This window comes from Cibotium barometz, chromosome 30 (genome assembly GCF_041138505.1).
Source record: "Cibotium barometz isolate CiBa-2024 chromosome 30, ASM4113850v1, whole genome shotgun sequence".
Taxonomy (NCBI): Eukaryota; Viridiplantae; Streptophyta; class Polypodiopsida; order Cyatheales; family Cibotiaceae; genus Cibotium; species Cibotium barometz.
The window spans coordinates 52,822,365-52,840,243 of NC_141075.1; the positions used below are offsets into that span (position 1 = coordinate 52,822,365).

Consider the following 17,879-nt stretch of genomic DNA (forward strand, 5'->3'; position numbering starts at 1 on the left):
ATATATATGTATGTATGTATGTATGTATGTATGTATGTATGTATACAAATATATATACATACATACATACATACATTGTATGCATATATATTTGTATACATACACACACACACACATACATTATATATATATATATATATATATATATTTATGTATATGTATATATATATGCATACACATACATACATATATATGTATATATATATATATACATATTTATATATATGTATGTATGTATGTATGTATATATAAATATATAGTATATATGTGTGTGTGTGTGTGTGTGTGTGTGTGTGTGTGTGTGTGTTGGGGTAAAGGCTAATGTGCCTGCCCCTTTTGTCTAACCTAACTATACTACTATTCCAATATACATGGATAATATACTTTGGTCGGGGTGCTAGACCATAACAAGACTTTGAGCACCACAGCTATGGCTACTCTCTCCTTCTTCCTCTTCATGTAGGCTCTCTCACACACACACCTTCTGCCTATCATTGGTATCAGAGCTCTGGTTTGGAGCCTTTGGGCATGTGGACAGTATGGAGTTGAGCTGCTGCATGCATGTCTGGAGCTTGTAGGTGTAGAGGTAGCAGGTCAAATCTTGCGTGTGTGCACCGGCAACAGTGCTGGAGGGTTAGGTGCAGTCGCGCTGCTGTGTGCTGGCAATAGTGTTGGAGTTTGTGCAGTGTGTTGGTTGAGTGGTGCTTAGTATGCAACGATGAGGCAGCTGCTATAGCCGTGCATGGTGTGTGAAACAGCAGCTGAGCTGAGTCAGCCCGCAGGCGCGAAGCACATGCCTGGGCACGCAGCGAGGGTTCGCACAACAGTCAACCAAGGCTGGAGGTTGACAGTCAACAAACCCACAGGTGTTTGCTGGCAGGAGGTAATAGGCATAGTCAACCAACACTGGAGGTTGACAGTCAGATGTAGGTGTGTCGACGACGACAGGTCATCAGAGTAGCGCAGGTAGAAGTCAAAGCACTGTGTATGCAGCCGCAGGAGGAGTAGCAGGTCAGCCTCCCGTGTTAGAACCTGGCTCGGCCACAGCAGGATCTCGATGCCAACAAAGATCAGTAGTTAGCTGCGACATGTTGTGAGCACAGCAGATCTTGGATGGAGGCCAAGGAGAGTCACTGGTCTAGGTGTTACTGTGGCAGTCTTGTGTAGGCCTTGGAAAAGAACTGCCTTGTAGCCATGTTGTGGTGGCAGGACATGTGTGTACAGCTTTGAGCAGCCTTGAGGTGTCGACAGCCTTGTGTGGTAGTGTGAGCAGAGGTCAGTGCATTATTAGCTGCTGTGTGGGTCCAAGCACATCTATGTGAGAAGTTCGGTGTTGAGCTTGTAGCAGAGCTTGTGGGTAGTTGCATTGTGTGGACAAGTTTGAGGTCCACTTGTATCAGTTTGTGATCCATGGATGCCTATTTGAGAGGTGTGTAATCCTCTTGTGATTGCTCACACTTAGATGCTTGCTTGTATAGCCATGTTTGGCTATTGGATGCACCCAGCTTTTTTGGATGCCATGTTCTATGCTTATATGCATTCTTGAGTAGCTCCTGCTTGAGCTTGTGACACATGCTAAATACTCATTGATGTGAGTAGCATCTTTTGTTGTGACGTATGAGAATTGGGTCACTGTCGCATGTCATTTACATGTAAAATAATTCTTGTACACATATTTGAAGCCAACCTTTTGTGAGCTGAGTGAGGTTTTTTTGAAGCCCTGGCGTGGTAAAGCACTGAATGGTGGATTAGGGTGGATTTGTATTGCTGGAGTTACCCTCGAGAGCCTCACCATAGGTCAAATGCATAAGGATTGTGGTCACATTTGAAGCATGTTGCCTTAGTCCTTGAGGACTTGATCTTCTTACGTGTTATGTGTTGGTTTCATACTTGGTGTTATGCGTTTGGTATGCCCGTTTTATGCGTCAGTTGATACCTTCTCTTGTTGACAAAGTGTCAACATTCTATGCGTAAGCTTGCGGCTTGTTTATGCATATTTGATTTGGGATCTTGATCCTATTTATAAGGAAAACTTTGCCGAATTTTCCCTAGTTTCTGACGCTTACATTGGTTGACTTCAAACATTGTATGCGTAAGCTTGTAGCTTGTTTATGCATATTTGATTTGGGATCTTGGTCCTGTTTATAAGGGAAACTCTGCCGAATTTTCCCTAGTTTTTGACGCTTACATTGGTTGACTTCTACCATGGCATCATCTTTGTCGGATCGTGACATGTTCCATGTTCGAAAGTTTGATATGGCACGAGCTTCTCGTTGTGGAAGGAACAAATCAAAGATGTCCTTACACAAAAGAAGCAAATCAAAGATGTCCTTACACAAAAGAAGCAAATCAAACCCTTGAAGGGGTAAAGCATGTCACAAGATGATTGGGACGAATTGGATGTGTTAGCAAAGTCAACCATTCGGTTACATCTTGCCAATTATTCTGTCTACTTTATGATTGTGAGCGAGGAAACCACTTATGATTTTTGGACAAAGCTATGCTCAACCTATGCGACCTCGAACCCTCACAAGATGAACGAGACGTCGATCGCTATCGCACGTGTCAGCTGCTGGAGCCACTCGGTGATGGCTGAGAGGATGGCTGCGGTGGACTCTGAAAACCAGGAGTGCCGCCAAAGGGAGTAGCACCAGTGGGAGTGCCGTCGGCAGGAGTAGTGCCAAAAGGAGTGCCGCCGCCAACCCTCAGGAGGAGTGGAGCCTTGCGATCCAATACTGTGATGTGGCAGCCTGATAAGCGGGGGGCACACGAGAGATAAACCGTAAGAACTCCTCCTCTGTCATGCGATCCGGACTATGGTCTCCCATCGCACTCTGCAACACAATCTTGAAACAATCAGCATACGCATAACAATAAAACCTCTTAGCTCGGACGTACAGAAAAAATGCAAGACTATAAAAAAAACGTAACAGTGTTAGAAAAGCGAAAAAATTGGATTTCATTTCATTATAGGTGCAAATAAGTTTATACAAATGCTTTATAAGCAGTCTCCTATTCTAACATCTTCTTGGAGATCTGTTGTGCTAAGCATATCAATCTCCACATCTGAGACTTCCAGGTCTCTTAAAATGGCCACATCTTTGCGATCATCATCCTCAAACAAGACATTGTCTTCCACCTCCTCATGTGCTTGGTCTTCTTCTATAGCCTCCTCCTCTTGGGGAATGATTTCTTCCTCCTGGACTACCACATGCATCCCAGAGTCCACTTCAGATGAAACCTCCTGTACATCCATGTCCTTAAATATTTGTCTGCTAACGCGGAGTGACTTGTAACACAAATAACCACTGTGGATCTTTTAGATTTGGTGTAAAAACAACCTGCTCACAATGTTCAGGGAGTACAAATGTGTCTCTTTCATCCATCCATAGCTTCGTGGAGTCTACTTGGAGCAACCACTCTTGTCCCGCCTCACTGTTGCGTTTCTTCCAGCATTGACCACTCTGAACCACTTCACATCAAATAGAAAGTAGTCAAACCTCCTGAACGAGAGCTTTATGCTATCCTTAATCACTCCGCAATACTCGAGCTGGCCATCATGTGCTGTGATGTCTCTTGCACTAGCTCTACTTTTTTGGAGAAAGTTGACCATCACGCCACTATCAAAAGTAGACCTATTCTCGTCAATGCGTGCGATCCAAAAATGTCGTCCATGAGACCATAACGCACCGTATTTGTGATACTGGACAACACATAAACAAATTGTGTTGTGAGAGAGAGAAATCTGTATACGCACACACTCGTACTGTGCATTGGGTGAAATGGTTACCTCCCAATCACACCCCTTTGCGAGTTCCTCCTCTTCTTCAGAGATAGCCTCACCCGCTTTCTTTGCCTCTGAAACAGCTGCATCTAGCCATCTGCTTGTTGTAAAGGATGGAAGAGCTCGAAGATTATCCGGAAGAGGCAAAGATCGAGTTGAGCAATTCTTTCGAAACTGTGCTCTTTCCTATGCATTTGCCTCCTTTGCGAGCTCATATCTCTCTAGCCACTTCTGCATGGGCTCCCAGTTAAGAATGCAAAACTTCATCGCCTTCTCTCTGAAGGCTGGGTCCATTTTTCTTTGGGTCCCCTGACCTTGGGGTTCGTCACCGACAAGCCGAATGTCAGTATTGTCGCTCCATAAGCGAGGCATTTCTGGGTCTGATATGCCTAAAAACTCTGTTATGAATGATAAGAAACGTGGTGCTCATGCTAGATCAAGTGTGTGGAGAGGAGAGACCCAAAAAGTACAAGAATAATATCTTGCTTATTAAGTTGCTTATACATACAACTAGGCCTTGCTCTCATACAAAATCCCTCATGGCCTTACCTTTAAATAGGTGAACAAGTGGACCTCAAGTCCATTCACACTCACACCCTTCTCTCACCCTTCTACTCAACCTTAGTCTCTTAATACCCCCCCTCAATACCAACTATGGAAGGATGGAATAGGTGGTATTGGACATAAGATGCCTTTATAACATTAGGCGTACAAGGCTTGAATATAGGTGTGGTTATCTAGGATTTACAAAAGTGTTCGTAGAGCCTTAGAGGCTATTACATTGATGCCATCTAAGGCTTGAATATAGGTGTGGTTATCTAGGATTTACAAAAGTGTTCCTAAAGCCTTAGAGGCTATTACATTGATGCCATCTAAGTCTTTATTTGTTTGTCGATGAAGATGTACACCTCAATGATGGTGCACCCCACTCTTTGTGTTTGCTTGACTTCTTGTAGATGACATGCTTAAGAGATACATGCCATTGCTTCCACCATATGCTTTCCACCTTGACCATTCTCACACAATGATCATGACAAGGCTGCCACCCCTGCTTAAGTGGTTTGCTTTTAGATGGTCCTCCAACATGCTTTATGCTTCCTTGAATAGTATATCTCCTCCATAAGTAATGAGGTAGATTTAAATGGGGAAGGGAATGGGAGGGTCTTACCACTTGCCTTATGCATTGGTCAAGGGCAGTGTCTACTCCACAATTACAATAGCTTTTATGCATGCTAGCTAAATGATACCCTTTAGGGTTTGAAGTTACAAGCTTAATGAGTAATTGGTTGAGGTAAATACTCAAACAAATAAGGATTATCATCTTTGGCTCAAGAAGGAGAGGACATGGCTCATAATGTTGCCAATGCCTCTTACAAAAGTAATGCCAAAAAATGCTTAAAATCATGACAACCAATAAGGTAGAGCATTTAGGGATTCTATGCTCAACCTTACAACTCATCTTATACGATGAAAAATTAGAATATGCAACGGAATAAAATGCCTTGGGCTTGGGAAACGAGAACATATGGCTTATGGCATGCCTATGCCTCTTACAAACAAGGGCCTCAAGGGTAATATACATAAACATTGAAGATAAGCACTTAATGTACATGTGCCCAACTTTAAGAACAAAAAATTGAGTTTTATGATGAAAAACCAGAATTCTTCCACCTCTTTAGCTTATGAGATGAAAACAATTGGTTCATGGTTGCACCATTTCTTTGGAAGAAGCGGTTTGTCGATGAAGGCTTGAAATGTAGCACTTATGGTGTGTGCCCGGCCTCCATGTTGATGAAGAAGAGCCTTCTTAATGTAAATGACCTCCTCCTTTGATGGTTAAGACCACCTTAGTGTTGAGCAACACTTTAGTTGATGATTAATATCACCATTTGTGTGTATAAAACACAATTAGTGCTAAAAAGCACATTTTTAGTGTAAAATAACACTTATTTTGGTGATTAACTCACCATTAGTGTTTAATAACACTATGAGTGTTTGAAAACACTTTAAGATAGCCTCCCTTTGCTGGATTAATAGAGTGATTAGTGTTAAATAACACAATTAGTGCTTAGAAGCACACTTTAATCACTTTGAAAGCTTAAAACTTGATGTCGGTGTTGAAGCTTGACGGGTATGAGGTTTATGGCTACCTCATGTAGATGGAAAACATTTCAAAATCAAGATTAGGACCAGAAATACTAATGCACTCTCACACTTGAGTGATTAGTGGAAGGGAGAGATGATTAGAGAGAGCAAAAACCCAAAAAACAAGCTTTAATGGAGAGCTTGAGGTAAGAAAATGAAGGCTGCCCTGGTATTTTGTCTACAGCCGTCGCGTCGATGCTCCATTTGGGCTCAAATCAGAGCTGTAGGGTTTCCACTCCATGGGCTACTATAGCCCTAAGGACCCATACCAAATGGTGGCTTAGAGGCGCTTAATTCTTGTACGGCCAGCGCTGCAGCTGGCGGGTCACTCAGACTGTAATGCCGCAGCGACGCAGAGAAGATTCATGAAATTGACCGTACGAATGTGAATGCCTAGAGCTTATCTTCATCTTTCATGAAGAGGTCGTGGAGAGATGAGCCCTCTACACGACTGTGGAAGGCCTCCAAGGGCAATAAGTTGTGCTCCACACAAAGGAGATGAGCAAAAAATGGATAATTTTGACCTATTCTCTACACCACAAAGTTTGAACTCACCTAAGCTCTAGATACCATGATAAGAAACGTGGTGCTCATGCTAGATCAAGTGTGTGGAGAGGAGAGACCCAAAAGTACAAGAATAATATCTTGCTTATTAAGTTGCTTATACATACAACTAGGCCTTGCTCTCATACAAAATGCCTCATGGCCTTACCTTTAAATAGGTGAACAAGTGGACCTCAAGTCCATTCACACTCACACCCTTCTCTCACCCTTCTACTCAACCTTAGTCTCTTAATAATGAACACCAAAGACTCTTGCATGAGCCACCCCATGCTGCCCTCTGGACGTGCTCTCTAACGAACAAACCCTTTTAGTGTCTTCATGAACCGCTCTAAGAAGAACATCCATCGGCTGTGGACAATTCCTGCTAGTGCAACCTCGTCAACCACATGAACTAGCAGATGCAACTGGATTGTGACAATGCTTGTGGGAAAGAATTTTTCAACCATACAGACAGCCTATACTACATTGAGTTTGGTAGCGTCTATGCTGTCTCTCCTTATCCCTTTAGATGAGATCCATCGTACCAAGGTACTGATCTTGTAAATGGTTGTTCGCACATCCTATTATAGGCAGTCTTTCATAGCTACAGGGAGCACAAACTGCAAAAACTTATGCCAATCATGAGACTTGAGTCCTCCAAGATCGTCATTCCATGTGAAGGCACTCTTTAGACACCTCATGCACCCAGTAGGTGTGAGACTCGTGATTGATCTCAATAACTCACCCCAATAAGGGAGATCGTGGAAGATCGAGAGCCTTTTCATGCCTGCGCAGCGGCGAGTGGTGTCCCCGTCTCCTCTTCCCACATTTGCTTCCAATCACTTGCTTTCCATTGTCGTTGTGCTTGTCGGCGGCCAATTAGCCCTTCACGCAAGGCATGTCCTTCAGGCAGATATCTGTGATGTACTTGGTACACGGTTTTCCGAAGAGGTTTTGAGTAGGGTGCAACATCGAGTCGAGGTCCACATAAGGGACAAGCATTGTAACCCGAAATGGACAAGCTTGCACGAATAATGAACCAATTTATGACATTAAAAAATGAGGTATTGTGTACACATAGACCCACCAGGTTGGATGAAACGTAAAGGGTTGACTGATGTTACCTGAACATTCACCATATCTGAGCCAGTCATGCATCATCCACATAAGTATGCCTTGCACTTGTACCTCCTGTCTTGTCAAAGGTTGTGACATGTCTCGCACAGTAATACCATCCCATAAAGTGCGTAGCTCTTCCACAAGCGGTGCCAGGTATACATCCATATTTTTGACCTTGTACTAGCACGATAAGGGCTAACAACAAATGACCCTTTTTTGTGGCCAGCCATGGCGGGATGTTATAGTTAACCAAACAGACAAGCCATGTGCTCCATGATGAGCTGCGTAGACCAAATGGATTTACACCATCCATAGCTAGGCCTAGACACAGATTCCAAGGCTCTCCAACAAAGGCCACGTGTTGTCTATGTGTTTCCAAGCATCGGAATCGGTAGGCACTCGCATCACACCATCTGTGGATTTGCTCTTTGCATGCCATGACATTAATTGGGCTACGGATTTGCATCTGAATATGTTCTTGATTCTCACGATGATAGGAAAGTGTCGAAGGACTTTTGTTGGGGCTGCTTCGCCCACAAGGTCTTCCATGAATCTTTTCGCTCCACACTTTGAACATATGTGCAGGTGCGCATACTCGTTGCAAAAAAGGATGCAATCATTTGGACATGCATGAATCTTTGTGTAGTCCATGCCCATGGACTTTAAAAGCTTCTTAGTGTCCCCATGCGTCGCGGAGGCATGTCATTCCCATCTGGCAAAAAATGATCTTTCAAAAGCCTGCAAAGGATAAGCAATCTTTTTGTATTTCGAACTATAAAAACAAGTTTGACTATTTTGGTGCAGTAAAGAAACTGTCAAGTACACTCTACCTGAACAGTTTAGAGACACTAGCATCCAACCATCCATAAATGGATTGAAGATTGAGCATCGCGAGCGACGCACGTAGAACAAAGATCTTTGCGCCATTGTAGAGTGGCAAATGAGGTAGTTTTCGCATCGTCTGCTCTTCTTTGTCGGCTTCTGATCGTGGAAATTCTGTCGTATACACGGAATCCACATCATTGTGCCCACCATCGTGGTCCTCATCCATGCATCCAGCATTTCTCCCATGTGTTCATTCTCTGTCATGCTTGCAATAGCTTGTCTTTCTGCATTTATCTCCATCTCTGTCATCGCATCCCTAGCTGTCCTCTATAGTCCACGAGATGTGGACGACGCAATGTCGTGTGGATTGGCCGGCCAAACCATGTGACTGGAAGCGTAGGTTTTGTAGTTGATCCGATGCAAATGGTCCATATTCTCGAACATGTGTAGTACAAATCCATCGTTTACGAAAGATTTGATACTTGCATTGAGTGCAAGAACACGCCATGCTTTCTTCGGGATCCAAAGATGCCATCTGATATCATCAATATGCGTCGTTCGGACATCTCTCCCTCTATATCTCTCTCTCTTTACCTCTCTTCTATAATTTCTAGGTCTCTTCACTTGTAAAAAAAAACGGGCAGAGTTTCCTTTGCTTTGGGACGACTTTTTAAAAAACAACCTACCACCCCTTCGAGGCACCCACATTGGTTTTTAAGGCACGTGATTTAAAATAAAAACAAGAAGCCACCCACTTCGGGCACCCACAGGGTTTTAAGGCGCCATATAACAAAAACCATTTTTGTCTCTCTCTCGCTCACTCTCTCTCTCTCTCTAATGATACATACATACGTATGCATATAAGTATGTATGTGTATGTGTGAACGTATTTTAGGTATGTATGTATGTGTGTATGTAAGTTTACATATTTTACGTATGTATGTATGTATTTTAAGCCATAAATATGTATGTATGTAGACATGCACGTATACATGTATGTATGTATCTTGAGCCATAGGTATGTATGTATGTATGTATGTAGACATGCACGTATACATGTATGTATGTATCTATGTATATACGTATGTATGTATGTATGTATCTATGTATATACGTATGTATGTATGTATGTATGTATGTATGTAGATGTAGGTATCCATGTATGTATGTATTTATGTACGTATGTATGTATGTATCTATGTAAGTATGTATTTATATATGTATTTATGTATGTATGTATGTATGTAGACATGCACGTATACATGTATGTATGTATCTATGTATATACGTATGTATGTATGTATGTATGTAGATGTAGGTATCCATGTATGTATGTATTTATGTACGTATGTATGTATGTATCTATGTAAGTATGTATTTATATATGTATTTATGTACGTATGTATGTATGTATCTATGTAAGTATGTATTTATATATGTATTTATGTACGTATGTATGTATGTAGACATGCACGCATACATGTATGTATGTATCTATGTATCTACATATGTATGTATGTATGTATGTAGATGTAGGTATCCATGTATGTATGTATTTATGTACGTATGTATGTATGTATCTATGTAAGTATGTATTTATATATGTATTTATCTATGTAAGTATGTATGTTATGAATGTAGGTATGTATCTATGTATATATTTTACCTATGTAAGTATGTATCTATGTATGTATGTGCATGTGTACATGTGTATGTGAATGTGTATGTGTCCATGTAAATGTGTATGTGAGTGAAGGTGGGTACATATATGTCCACGTGTATGTGTGCATGTGAATGAGTATGTGTGCATGTATATGTGAATGGGTATATGGATGTGAATATGTGAGTATATGTGTATGTGAGTATGTGAGTATATGTGTATGTGCATGTGAATGTGTGTATGTGTATGTGCATGTGTGTATGTGTATGTGAATGTGCATGTATGATCATATAAATTTAATTAATTGTATTAATTATTTAAAATTAAGACAACATAATCTTAAGTTATTCAATTCAAAATAATAAACTAAATGTTTCAAAAGAAAACCCTAAATTTGATTTATGAAAATTTAACATAATCCTAAGTTTAATTTTAAAAACCCTAAATTTTAAACCTAATTAAAAAACCCTAATCTTAAACCCTAAATGTGTGGAGAGTGCAGAGAGAGAGAGGAGAAGGAAGAGACAAATAAGAGAAAGAGAGAGAGGAGGAAGAGAGAAAGAAGAGGGAGAGAGAGAGCAAGGAGAGAGAAGAGAAAGAGAGAGAGAGAGAGAGAGAGGGGGGGTGCTCATGTGAGAGAGTGAAGGGAAGGAGAGAGGGGGAGGAGAGCAGGGCACCAACTTGCTGTTTCGACTTCCCTGCTATTTCAAGAATGAGGATGTGCGCGGCCAAAAATTTTCTTTTCCTCCCAGAAGAGCGTCGGTATTATCATCGGTATTTGCGTCTATATTACCATCGGTATTTGCGTTGGTATAAGTGTTGGTATCAGCGTCGGTATGTGTTTTCCGACGCTCATACCGACACACATACCGATGCTATATGAAATCATCGGTAACAACAGTGTCGGTATTCCCTGGAGTCGTAGTAGCGAGAATGCTTCAATTGCTAGTCATTTGAATGAGTTCAACCAAATCTATTCGCAATTATTGTCCCAAAAGTTATTGTTTGGTGAGGGCCATATTCCTCTTGTATTCTTTACCTCCCTCTTGGGACACAAGTAACTCGGCACCGGAAGGTACACTAAAGTTTGACAGCGTGGTTGGTAGTTTGTTGTCCGAGGAAACCAACAACCGCAAGAGCATGGAACATGCTAGTGGTGGCACCACCCTCAATGTCCAACGTGGTAGGACATGGTCGAGGGGGGAGTCTCAAGAACATGGCAATTCTCGTAGTAGCAAATCCCGTTCACGTAAAAATGTGGAGTGCTATCATTGTGGTAAGAAAGGGCATGTTAGAAAACAATGCCGTGTGTGGAAAAAGGAGCAAAAGAATGCTAGGGGCAAGACACCCATAAGTGATGTGACAAGAAACCGTCCTCTAGTGTCAAGATTGAAGAGGTGAATGCGGTCACTCGTGAGGGTGACATTCTCTCTATGTCAAAGCTTCCCGCTAGTCTTTTAGTTGCATCGGACTATGTGTTAAATCAAGATTGGATCTTGGATTCCAGTGCTTCTTTCCATGTGACATCGCATCGTGAATGGTTCTCTCCTATGAGAGTGGAAAGTGTGGATGCATGCACCTTGGAAATGGTTATGCTTGCGACATTGAAGGTGCGGGGAGTATTAACTTGAATTTCCAAATGGCACATCCTTTATGCTCAAGAATGTGCGCCATGTGCCTAAGTTGACAAAAAGTTTGATCTCGGCCGATCAACTTAATGATAGTGGACACAAGGTCATCTTTGGTGGAGATGGGTCTTGGAAGATCCAACGTGGTTCACTTATCATAGCGAGAGGTCCTAAGTGTGGTACCTTGTATCCCATCCATGTAGCTTTAATCAAGGATCATGTTGTGTTCGTAATCAAACCGCCAAATGTTGCTTTGTGGCATGCACACATGGGTCAAAAAGGAATGGAAACACTCTCGCGTTTGGGTTATGTGCCGTCTTTCAGTTTTTCTAGTTTTGATATGTGTGAACATTGTGTTTATGGTAAACATGTCCAAACCAAACATAAGAGGCAACTAAACCACAAGAAACTTGACTCTTTAGAGCTTGTTCATAGCGATGTATGTGGTCCCATGCCTACTCGTTCTATGGGTGGTGCATTATTTTTCATTACCTTCATAGATAATGCAACGCGTAAGGTGTGGGTTTTTCCCATGGCTAGGAAAAGTGATGCCTTTCAAGTGTTCACAAAATGGTTGCCCTTTGTGGAAACACAAATAGGAAAGAAACTTAAATGTCTACGTACAGACAATGGTGGAGAATATGTCTCCATTGAGTTTCAACAATTTTGTGAGGAACGTGGCATCAAGAGGGAACTCACCCCTCCATACAACCCCGCACAAAATGGTGTTGCCGAGCGTATAAACCGGACTATACAAGAAAGAGTCTTGAGTATGTTGTCCAATGCAGCTTTACAGAAAAGCTTTTGGGTGGAATGCCTGAAAACCACGGTACATGTCATAAACCGTTCACCTTGTAAGCCACTCAATATGGGCATTCTGGAAGAGGCTTGGACTGGAAAGAAACCAAGCTATGAACATTTGCGTGTATTTGGTTGTGAAGCATATGTACTTGTGCCCAAAGAACTTCGTAAGAAGTTGCAACCAAAATCTTGGAAATGCATCTTTATGGGTTATGGCGAAGAGGGTGAAATGGGTTACCGGCTATGGGATCTAGAATCTTGTAAGCTAGTGCATAGCAATGATGTTTTCTTCAATGAAAAATGCATGCACAAGCAATCGACTAAAGAGGTTGAATTCCGTCATGTCACTTTTTAAAATTTTGTGCCACCGGTTGTACAAGGAGGTATTCCACATGGAGCCGTCATTCCTAGTAGCTCCCGTTTACATACTACTTTACATGATGCAATGTCACATGCTCAACAAGAAGAAATTCAGCCCATACAAACTAATACGCAAACTGAAAATGTGTTGAGACGTCCTACACGTGTCTCACGTCCCCCTCAACGTTATGTTCCCATAGCAAATTATGTCATGTTAAGCGATTGCAATGAGCCGTCATGTTATCATGAGACTATGCTACAGGATGACAATTTGAAGTGGGAGAAAGCAATGCAATCGCAATATGCTTCGCTATTAAAGAATAATACATGAGAACTTGTTCCATTAGGGAAGCATGCACTTCCATGTAAGTGGGTCTTCAAAATGAAGGTCATGCCAGGCAATGAGTTGCCTAAGTACAAAGCTCATCTCATTGCAAAAGGGTTTAAGCAAGAAAAGGGTATTGACTTTGATGAGATATTCTCCCCAGTAGTCAAGATGACCACTTTTGATTGTGTGCTTGCACTCGTGGCAATTGATGACATGGAACTTGTACAAATGGATGTCAAGACGGCATTCCTACATAGTGATCTTCATGAGGACATAAATATGCAATAACACGAAGGTTTTGTAGTCCCAGGCAAAGAGAACATGGTTTGTAAGCTCAAGAAGAGCTTGTACGGGCTCAAACAAGCTTCGAGGGAATGGTATCATAAGTTTGATGCCTTTATGCACTCCCATGGTTTGTAAGCTCAAAAAGAGCTTGTACGAGCTCAAACAAGCTCCGAGGGAATGGTATCATAAGTTTGATGCCTTTATGCACTCCCATGGTTTACAGAAGAAGCAAAGTGGTTGTACACAAAAGGTTGTACACAAAATGTGCCTCACATGGAACACTTGTTCTCCTCATTTTATAAGTGGATGATATGCTTATCGTCGCTAGCAAGAGTACCTATGAAGTTGATGCATTGAAGTCCAAGTGAAAAGAGACATTTGACATGACCGACTTGGGCAATGCTTGTCATATCTTGGCATGCGTATAACGCATGAGAGGCAAAAGAAGTTACTCTACTTGTCTCAAGAAGAGTATGTAAACAAAGTGCTTGATCATTTCAATATGTCGAGGGGGCAGTACTCTATTACCTCCACAGTGCTTGATCGTTTCAATATGTCGAGGGGGAAGGTAAGCAGTACTCCATTACCTCCACATGTGAAACTAAGCAGTAATGATTGTCCTAAATCAGAAGGGGAAAAGGTCAAAATGGCTAAAATTCCATGTGAGTCAGCAGTTGGTAGTCTTATGTTGCCACGATTGCTACAAGGTCGGACATTGCTTTTGTAGTGGGAGTTGTTAGCAGATACATGGAAAATCCAGGCAAGAGGCATTGGGAAGTAGTGAAGAGTATATTGTGTTACCTTAAGGGTACGAAGAAGGTGTGTATATGCTTTGGTAGACAAGGATTGTCCATCACTGGTGACGCAGACTATGCCGATCGTTCGAATAACAGGAGATCTACACTTGTTTTGTTTTCACAGTAGCGGGTGGTGCCGTCTCATGGATATTGCACATATAGAAGTGTGTTGCATTGTCCACCAATGAGGCAGAGTATGCTACAGCGACAGAAGCTTGCGAAGAGACAATTTGGCTTCATCGTCTAGTGGGAGATTTGGGCATCACTACCGAGATTCCGATGTTGCATTGTGATTCTATGAGCGCCATACAATTGGCCAAGAATCCCGTGTTTCATGCAAAAACAAAGCACATTGATGTCAAGTACCATTTCATTCATGAGGTGCTTGAGGATAAGTGCATAGAGCTTTTCAAAGTGCATAGGGACAACAACCCAACAGATCTACTGAAGAAGAGTCTACATGTCGAATAATTTACACATCTTCGGACTATGATGGGTGTAGTGTGAAGCTACTCATGATGCTTCACTAGTGACTTAGGTGGAGGTTGTGGGGTAAAGGCTAATGTGTCTGTCCCTTTTGTCTAACCTAACTATACTACTAACCCAACATACATGGATAATAGACTCTGGTCGGGAAGCTAGACCATAACAAGACCTTGAGCACAACAGCTATGGCTGCTCTCTTCTCCCTCTTCGTGTAGGCTCTCTCTCTCACACACACCTTCTGCCTATCAATATATATATATATATGTATGTATGTATGTATGTATCCATTACCTCCATATATATATGTATGTATGTATGTATGTATCCATTACCTCCACATGTGAAACTAAGCAGTAATGATTGTCCTAAATCAGAAGGGGAAAAGGTCAAAATGGCTAAAATTCCATGTGAGTCAGCAATGGTAGTCTTATGTTTGCCACGATTGCCACAAGGTCGGACATTGCTTTTGCAGTGGGAGTTGTTAGCAGATACATGGAAAATCCAGGCAAGAGGCATTGGGAAGTAGTGAAGAGTATATTGTGTTACCTTAAGGGTACGAAGTAGGTGTGTATATGCTTTGGTAGACAAGGATTGTCCATCACTGGTGATGCAGACTATGTCGATCATTCGGATAACAGGAGATCTACACTTGGCTATGTTTTCACACTAGCGGGTGGTGCCATCTCATGGATATTGCGCATATAGAAGTGTGTTGCATTGTCCACCAATGAGGCAGAGTATGTTACAGCGACAGAAGCTTGCAAAGAGACAATTTGGCTTCATCGTCTAGTGGGAGATTTGGGCATCACTACCGAGATTCCGATGTTGCATTGTGATTCTATGAGCGCCATACAATTGGCCAAGAATCCCGTGTTTCATGCAAAAACGAAGCACATTGATGTCAAGTACCATTTCATTCATGAGGTGCTTGAGGATAAGCGCATAGAGCTTTTCAAAGTGCATAGGGACAACAACCCAATAGATCTACTGAAGAAGAGTCTACATGTCGAATAATTTACACATCTTCGGACTATGATGGGTGTAGTGAGAAGCTACTCATGATGCTTCACTAGTGACTTAGGTATCTTAATTTGAGCACAACAGCTATGGCTGCTCTCTTCTCCCTCTTTGTGTAGGCTCTCTCTCACACACACACCTTCTGCCTATCAATATATATATATATATATATGTATGTATGTATGTATGTATACATACATACATACATACATACATACACACATATATATATATATATAAATATAATGATTGTGGAATTTCAGCACTTAGATGTGCTGATTTTTCACTCATTATATGAGTTAAGATTCATCTAGGCCATGTATGTAAACTCCCCTCTATACGAAAGACTTAGAACCCCCTTTTTGAGACCAAAATTCATTAAGTTAAACCGAAAACCCTAACCTAGCTCAAACCCATACTAGGGGATAAATAAATGGGAGATGTTTTGAGACAATTTTAAAAGATGCTAATCTCTTTAAAAATTATAGTTAGGATGCATAGCATGTGCATGACCCCCGCACAAGTAGTTAAAAATGCTAGCTACTTATAGATGCAATTCTTGCATACGCAGCTTCTGTCCATGACTTAGAGCCCTAGCTACTCGGACTCTGCATGATTTGATGATTGAAAATTATGAAGATTATGTCTAGCTCTTTTAGCTAAAACAAAAGTTGAAATTAAGAAGATCAACTAAGTTAAGATTAATTAACTATTTCACCCCCATAACATGCGGGCATCTTAAGCATAAATTAAAGATAAACTTATACACAAATTAAACTCATGAGAAATCTTGGAAGATAAGTTAGGTAACTAGAAATTAATAAATCATAGTGGCTACATACATATTCATTTTAGTAACCCATCAAATTAATTTAAGAGTATATGTAATCCAGGGTTAGCACTTCTCACACTCCTGTTTAGGGAAACCATGTTTAGCACTCGTGAATGATTTCATAAAGGTCTATAATGTTGGACTACATGTGGGTTCAAAATTACCCATAGAACAAGGGTAAGTGACCCTAGTATGAATTTTGAGGGTAGCACTTACACTAGGTCCCCAAGTATGGGGCCCTTTCAAAAGGGATTGAAGACACTAGTCATCCCTATGTATTTTGAGTGAATCAAAAATATGGGGAAACTCAAAGTGGGATATACCAGGGTGAATTGATACGATCATTGGGTAATGTGTGAATACTATAAAGTTGATGAGGAACATTGAGAACTTGAAGGTTAGACTCTAGGTGAGTCATGAAAAAGTAAAAGAACATATAAGTGAGCCCTAAAAAGGAAAAAGGATCTCTAAGTTGAGTTATAAAATGATAATGGAATCCTTAAGTTAAACCATAAGGAGATAATGGAAACTTTAAGATGAATCTTGAAAAGGAATGATGGAATCTTTAAGTTGAACAATAAGTGGTTGGTTTTAAAATGAATATGAAATGGCCCTCCTGTAGTCACTTGATGTGGCTGAGGGATGAATGTGGAAGACCCTCCGATTGTCACTTGATGAGGTTGAGGGATGAATGTGAACGACCCTCGGTAGTCACTTGATGTGGCTGAGGGAATGGCCGATGACCTAAGTTGGCACCAAAGAGGCTAGATGCCTAAGCCTACCAGGTGGTGTTTGAATCCAACCCCCGGGAGGCATGGATTCCTTTCAAGGCTCGGTCTTGGAGTAGGGCGTCAAAGTGGCCATGACCTAGATGGCATGGTGTTTGAGCACGCGTCTGCGCATCCCAGGGTGCTCCTTGTCTATGGTGGAGCAGGTGGATAGGTGGCTCGGTCGATCCTTAAATAGTTTGAGGCTTCACGTGTGTTGTGGTTAAATTTTATGGTTTAAAGTGAGGGTATGGTTAAGTTAAAAGGTTGTGAAATAAATAATCTGGGTGCTCCATATCTTGTTGTGGCAAAACATTCTGGGAATGAGGGTGCAAGGACCCAGGATGGGGTTTGCATCATGGCTGTGATCTGAAATTGAAGGGTCCTCATGTGGTTAACTCAATGATGTAACACTAATAAAATGAAGTGACGCAGTGATGTGATGTGGTATATGTATGTGTGCCCTTTGACCTCATACAATAGGAGTGAGAAGGGTACACAT

General features: G+C 41.5%; 2 pseudogenes; both read right to left on the reverse strand.

Annotated features, from left to right (window-relative positions):
• Positions 1–771: 771 nt before the first annotated feature.
• LOC147621650 (uncharacterized) lies at positions 772–6,939 on the reverse strand (annotated as a pseudogene).
• A 314-nt stretch (positions 6,940–7,253) lies between these two features.
• Positions 7,254–8,642, reverse strand: LOC147621651 (uncharacterized; annotated as a pseudogene).
• Positions 8,643–17,879: the final 9,237 nt, after the last annotated feature.